The sequence below is a fragment of the Geotrypetes seraphini genome, chromosome 8, assembly GCF_902459505.1.
Source record: "Geotrypetes seraphini chromosome 8, aGeoSer1.1, whole genome shotgun sequence".
Lineage (NCBI taxonomy): Eukaryota > Metazoa > Chordata > Amphibia > Gymnophiona > Dermophiidae > Geotrypetes > Geotrypetes seraphini.
This window is the reverse complement of record NC_047091.1, coordinates 108,315,740-108,322,061: the sequence shown is the minus strand read 5'-3', so window position 1 is coordinate 108,322,061 and position 6,322 is coordinate 108,315,740.

Genomic DNA, 6,322 nt, shown 5'->3' with positions numbered 1-6,322 from the left:
CCAGTGGGCAGGAGAGAGAAGCAGGAGCCCGATCCTGCAGGCAAGCAAATTAATCCGCCCCTCCCCCGAACCAGTGGGGAAACTTAAAATCAGCACCGATACCAGATATCTGACTTTCTACTATTTAACTAATTTAACTGTTAATTCATCTGTTGTTATTGAATCTAATCTAGAGCTATTTGATTCACTACTAATTAATTATCCTAGAAACAGGAAGTAACAGAAACACCAAATAGCCATTAGGACAAGAAGGAGTCAGTTTAACCTACAAGCATGCATCTCCTACTGATCCCACTAATCTATTTAATATGCAATAACATTAAGGATGTTAAGTCACTATCCACAGCTACACTCATCCCATTATCTTGATTTACCCATTAGGTTTACCCATTAGTTCTTCTCTCCGCACTGTCCGAGGAAGCAGAGGCGCCATTTTGTAACGTGGCAGCGCCGACAACAAAGTCGCCATACCCAGTAAACGCCGCAGCAAAACCTCCCTGGGACGGTGGAACCCGCCCCGCCGCCGCCGCCACCTGAAGCCGCTCTGGAGTTCGGTGGCCTCTGTCCCCGACCAAAGCAACGCCAGCCTTCCCCCGAGATTTCCATCAACCAAAAAAAAAAAAAAAATACAGAAAGAAAACCCGCCCCGCCCGAATATGATTAACAGATGCTGCCGAAGCCCTCCCGGGCGCCTTTAAACCCCCAATACTCCGTGGAAGGGAAGGCTCGTCCCCATCTGGAGGTCGGGAGGACGACGACTCCAACGACAACATGCTCCACAACAAAACACCCAGCCCAGAGGAGAGAACGTGGTCGTAGCTCACAGCAATCGCCACCACCCCCAGGATAGATAACACCCAGCACCACCTCATGAAAAAAGGAGGAGAGGGGGAAGCAAATCGCCCCCCCTCACAATTCATAGAACTATCATGGGAGATAAAGGCCAAATGACCCCCCCTCAACTGTATCCACTATCTCCTTGAGAGATCACACGTGTCTGGTCCAGGAGGCTCACACAGTGCCCCACCGTACCACCCCACCCGTGGAAAGGGAGGAAGAGGAGCCCCCCCCAAAAAAAAAAAAAATCCAGAGCTGCACTGCACTCCTTTACAAATATACCCTCACTCCAACACATGAACAACCACTGGCTAGGCGAACACAAGATCATTACCCACCCCAACAAGCCAAAATGGGTGGACAAGAGGCCAAGCACCCCCCCCCTCTCCTTTTCCACAGATAGGAAGCTGCACCAGGAGCATGGCTGAGTTGGCAAATACAAATGCATTTATACAATTAAAACAACATACCTCAACTCTTCAAACTTACTAATAGCATCAAGGCAACAGTGGTGGCAGTTCTCCACACTCGTTTCCAGCTTCACAGAAAACCAATACGGGAGAAAGGGGCAGGGCCTATGAACATTTGACTCACATGTCCCATGCTCTCTGCCACCACTGGGTATAGGCACCCTATTTTCGCCACCGCACTTAGGATCCTGATCTTCAGCTGGGGAACAATACACCCCAGCAGTTTCAAAGGGCAATGAAAATCATGTCTATTGTGGTCTTACAAAAACAACCCCCCCACACACACACTTAAGATATAACTAGAAACATTACACCAAAATATAGGAGTGTATGAACAGAATGCATAGCCATGTCCTAACCCACAATGCATCAATGTGATTCAAAAATCACCTGTAAAACTAAGTTTTAGGGGGAAAGGGCACAAGACCTGGCTAAGGGGGATGAAAGAATATCCCCTCTCTTCCCCCCCAATATTTCAGACTCTATATTAGATTGAAAAAAGAGAACATTCTGTCTTTCCTCCACCATTAAGTGTATTCCTCTCAACACAGTTATGGGGGAGCCCCAAGCCAGTCTGTTTTTCAGAATATTCTGCAAAAAACTGAAAACCTGGCTTTTCAGCAAATTGTAGCTCTTTCTCTGCCCCCTTCTACACATAAGTTCATGTAATCCTTTTTCTTTTTCTCTACCCACTATTTTAAGTTCTTGTAAACCGTGTCGAGCTCCATTCTCATGGAGATGATGCGGTATATAAACTTAAGGTTTAGATTAGATTAGATTAGATTAGATTAGGTTTATAATTAACCAACAGACAGACAGAGCAAACCATATCAAAGTAATCTCAAGCAATGGAAGACATCAACGTACCCCAAAAAATAAAAGGATAAGGGAAATAAAACCTATCAGAACCACTACATCCACCAAACCTATCACATCTACTTCCCCTGTGCATATTTTAACACCAGATCTGTTAGGAACAAAGCATTCTTAATTAAAGATTGGATCGTCAACAAGCAAATAGCCTGTCTTTTCCTAACGGAAACGTGGCTTCTGTCTGAAGCTGACCCAATAATAAATGATCTTACATTACATTAAGGACTTCTATTCCGCCTATACCCAATCTTATACCAGATAATTTTAAAATCCACATGCTAAATCGGGAAGGAAGAAGAGGGGGGAGGATTAGCGATTGTCGCTAAGGAAGGATTTGTAGTTGAACTATTGGATTCCAAAATGACCAATCAATTAGAAATATTAGCCTGTAAAATTAGCAATAAAGAACTAGAAGACTCCCTTTCTTGTATACTATTCTATGTTCCGCCAAAAAGGTGGCCAAAAGCTAGAGAGGACTTCTACGAATTTGTTCTACATATCTCAATCACTTCATCACACAATCTAATCGCAAGAGACAAAAACTTACATCTAGATGAAAGACAATCCAGAAGCGAAAGGCTTTAAAAACTTTCTTTCTTTACTCAATTACAATCTCCCTTCACCCACTCAAACGCATGAAAAAGCACAGTTACTTACCGTAACAGGTGTTATCCAGGGACAGCAGGCAGATATTCTTGACTGATGGGTGACGGCACCGACGGAGACCCGGTACGGACAATTTTAGAGTGATTGCACTCTAAGAACTTAGAAAGTTCTAGTTAGGCCGCACCGCGCATGCGCGAGTGCCTTCCCGCCCGACGAAGGCGCGCGGTCCCCAGTTAGGATAAGCCAGCTAAGAAGCCAACCCGGGGAGGTGGGAGGGACGCAAGAATATCTGCCTGCTGTCCCTGGATAACACCTGTTATGGTAAGTAACTGTGCTTTATCCCAGGACAAGCAGGCAGCATATTCTTGACTGATGGGTGACCTCCAAGCTAACAAAAAGAGGGACGGAGGGAAGGTTGGCCATTAGGAAAACAAATTTTGTAAAACAGATTGGCCGAAGTGTCCATCCCGTCTGGAGAATGCATCCAGACAATAGTGAGATGTAAAAGTATGAACTGAGGACCAAGTAGCAGCCTTGCAGATTTCCTCAATGGAAGTGGAACGGAGGAAAGCAACAGACGCTGCCATAGCTCTAATCTTGTGGCCCGTGACAGAACCTTCCAGTGTCCGGCCCGACTGAGCATAACAGAATGAAACGCAAGCAGCAAGCCAGTTGGACAGGATGACCCAACTTGTTAGGATCAAAGGACAAAAACAGTTGAGGAGATGATCTGTGAGGTTTGGTGCGTTCAAGATAGTAAGCCAGAGCACGTTTACAATCCAAGGTATGCAAAGCCTGTTCACCTGGATTAGAATGAGGCTTTGGAAAAAATATAGGTAGGACAATGGATTGGTTAAGATGAAAGTCAGACACAACCTTAGGGAGAAACTTTGGATGTGTACGGAGGACCACCTTATCATGGTGAAAAACAGTGAAAGGTGGATCGGCCACTAGTGCATGCAGCTCACTGACCCTCCTGGCAGAAGTGAGAGCTATAAGGAAGACCACTTTCCAAGTAAGAAATTTGAAATGCGCTGTGGCCAAAGGTTCAAAAGGAGGCTTCATTAAAGCAGAAAGAACCACATTGAGATCCCAGACTACAGGAGGGGGCCTAAGAGATGGTTTCACATTGAAAAGGCCCCTCATGAACCTAGAAACCAAAGGATGAGCCGAGAGGGGTTTTCCATGGACCGGCTCATGAAAAGCAGCAATTGCACTAAGGTGAACTCTGATAGAAGTAGATTTAAGACCAGAGTCAGATAATGAAAGAAGATAGTCCAACACCAGTCCCACTGCTAGAGACAAGGGATTATGGTGATGTAAGAGGCACCAGGAAGAAAACCGAGACCACATCTGTTGATAACACTGGAGAGTGGCCGGTTTCCTGGAAGCATCAATGATAGAACGGACAGGCTGAGAAAGGAGTGGATGAGCCGAAGTCAGCCCGAGAGAAACCAAGCTGTCAGGTGCAGAGACTGCAGGTTGGGATGCAGAAGGGACTGTTGATGCTGAGTAAGCAGAGAAGGAAACAGTGGAAGAGGTATGGGTTCCCTGGAACTGAGTTGAAGTAGAAGGGAGAACCAATGTTGCCTGGGCCATCGTGGAGCGATGAGAATCATGGTGGCCCGTTCCCTCTTGAGCTTGAACAGTGTCCGCAGCAGGAGAGGTAGAGGGGGAAATGCATATAGGAAGAGACTGGTCCAATCCAGGAGAAATGCATCGGGCGCCAGACGGTGAGGAGAGTAGAGTCTGGAGCAAAACAGGGGCAGTTGATGGTTGTGGGGAGCTGCAAAAAGGTCCACTTGAGGAGTGCCCAATTGAGCGGAAATGGACTGAAGAGTCATGGGATCGAGAGACCATTCGTGAGGTTGAAGAATTCTGCTGAGATTGTCTGCTAAGGAATTCTGTTCCCCTTGAATGTAGACAGCCTTCAGGAATAAGTGACGAGCTGTCGCCCAAGACCAAATCCTTTGGGCTTCCTGACACAACAGGCGGGAGCCCGTCCCTCCCTGTTTGTTGATGTAGTACATTGCAACTTGATTGTCTGTGCAAATGAGTAATACCTGAGGGAAGAGAAGATGTTGAAATGCCTTGAGGGCATAAAACATCGCTCGGAGTTCCAGGAAATTGATGTGGTGTTTCTTTTCCTGGGTAGTCCAAAACCCCTGAGTTTGGAACTCGTTCAAGTGAGCTCCCCAGGCATAGGGGGAGGAATCCATGGTGATGACTAGTTGATGAGGAGGTAGATGGAATAGCAGACCTCTGGATAGATTTGAGGATGTCAACCACCAAAGAAGCGACTGTCGAAGAGACGAGGTCACAGATATGTGTTGTGAACAAGGATCCGTCGCTTGGGACCACTGGGTTGCTAAGGTCCATTGAGGAGTACGCAGGTGGAGACGTGCGAAGGGTGTGACATGTACTGTGGAGGCCATGTGTCCCAAGAGCACCATCATGTGATTTGCAGAGATGGAAGTTTGCTGAAACACCTGCTGACAGAGATAAAGGATGGTGTGAAGGCGGTTTGGTGGAAGAAACGCCCTCATCCGAATAGTGTCCAGAATGAATTGAAGTCGCTGAGTTGGAATGAGGTGCGACTTGGGTAGATTGATTTCGAACCCCAACAGTCGAAGGAAGTGAATGGTCTGATTGGTGGCAAGCTGAACCACCTGAGGAGAATGAGCCTTGATCAGCCAGTCGTCCAGATAAGGGAAGATTTGAAAGTTGTGAGAGCGGAGATAGGCCGCAACCACAATCAGACATTTGGTGAACACCCTGGGAGAGGAGGCCAGGCCGAAGGGTAACACCTTGTACTGATAATGATGTTGGTTGATGAGAAAGCGTAGATATTGCCTGGATGTCAGATGGATAGGAATGTGTGTGTACGCCTCCTTGAGATCGAGGGAGCATAGCCAGTCGCCCTGAGAGAGAAGAGGGTATAGGGTGGCAAGAGATAACATTTTGAACTTCTCCTTGACCAAACATTTGTTGAGATCTCTGAGATCTAATATTGGTCTGAGGTCTCCGGTCTTTTGGGGTACTAGAAAGTACCGGGAGTAAAATCCCTGGCCTCGCTGATCTTGAGGAACTTCTTCAATGGCGTTGAGAAGAAGGAGGGATTGAACCTCTTGAGCGAGAAGGAGGGACTGAGACTTGTTGGAAGCAGACTCTTTTGGTAGGCCTAACGGCGGAGGAGTCTGGAAGTTTAGGGAGTAGCCGTGGGCTATGATCGAGAGTACCCACTGGTCGGTGGTGATTACTTCCCATCGAGAGAGAAAAACGTGAAGTCGACCTCCTATGGGCTGTGGAAGAGGACAGGAGGGAGGAAGACTGGCAATGCCCTAGAGAAGGGAGTCAAAAGGGCTGCGTCGGCTTAGTTTGAGGGGCAGGCTTTACGGTAGGCGGCTGTTGCTGACGAGCCTGTTGGTGCTGTTGGCGTTGCCTCCGAGGTTGAGGAGGATGAGGCTGAACCGGCCGAGCAGAAAACCTCCTCTGATACGATGGTTGTTGTCTAAATGGACGAGGAGGAGGAGGCT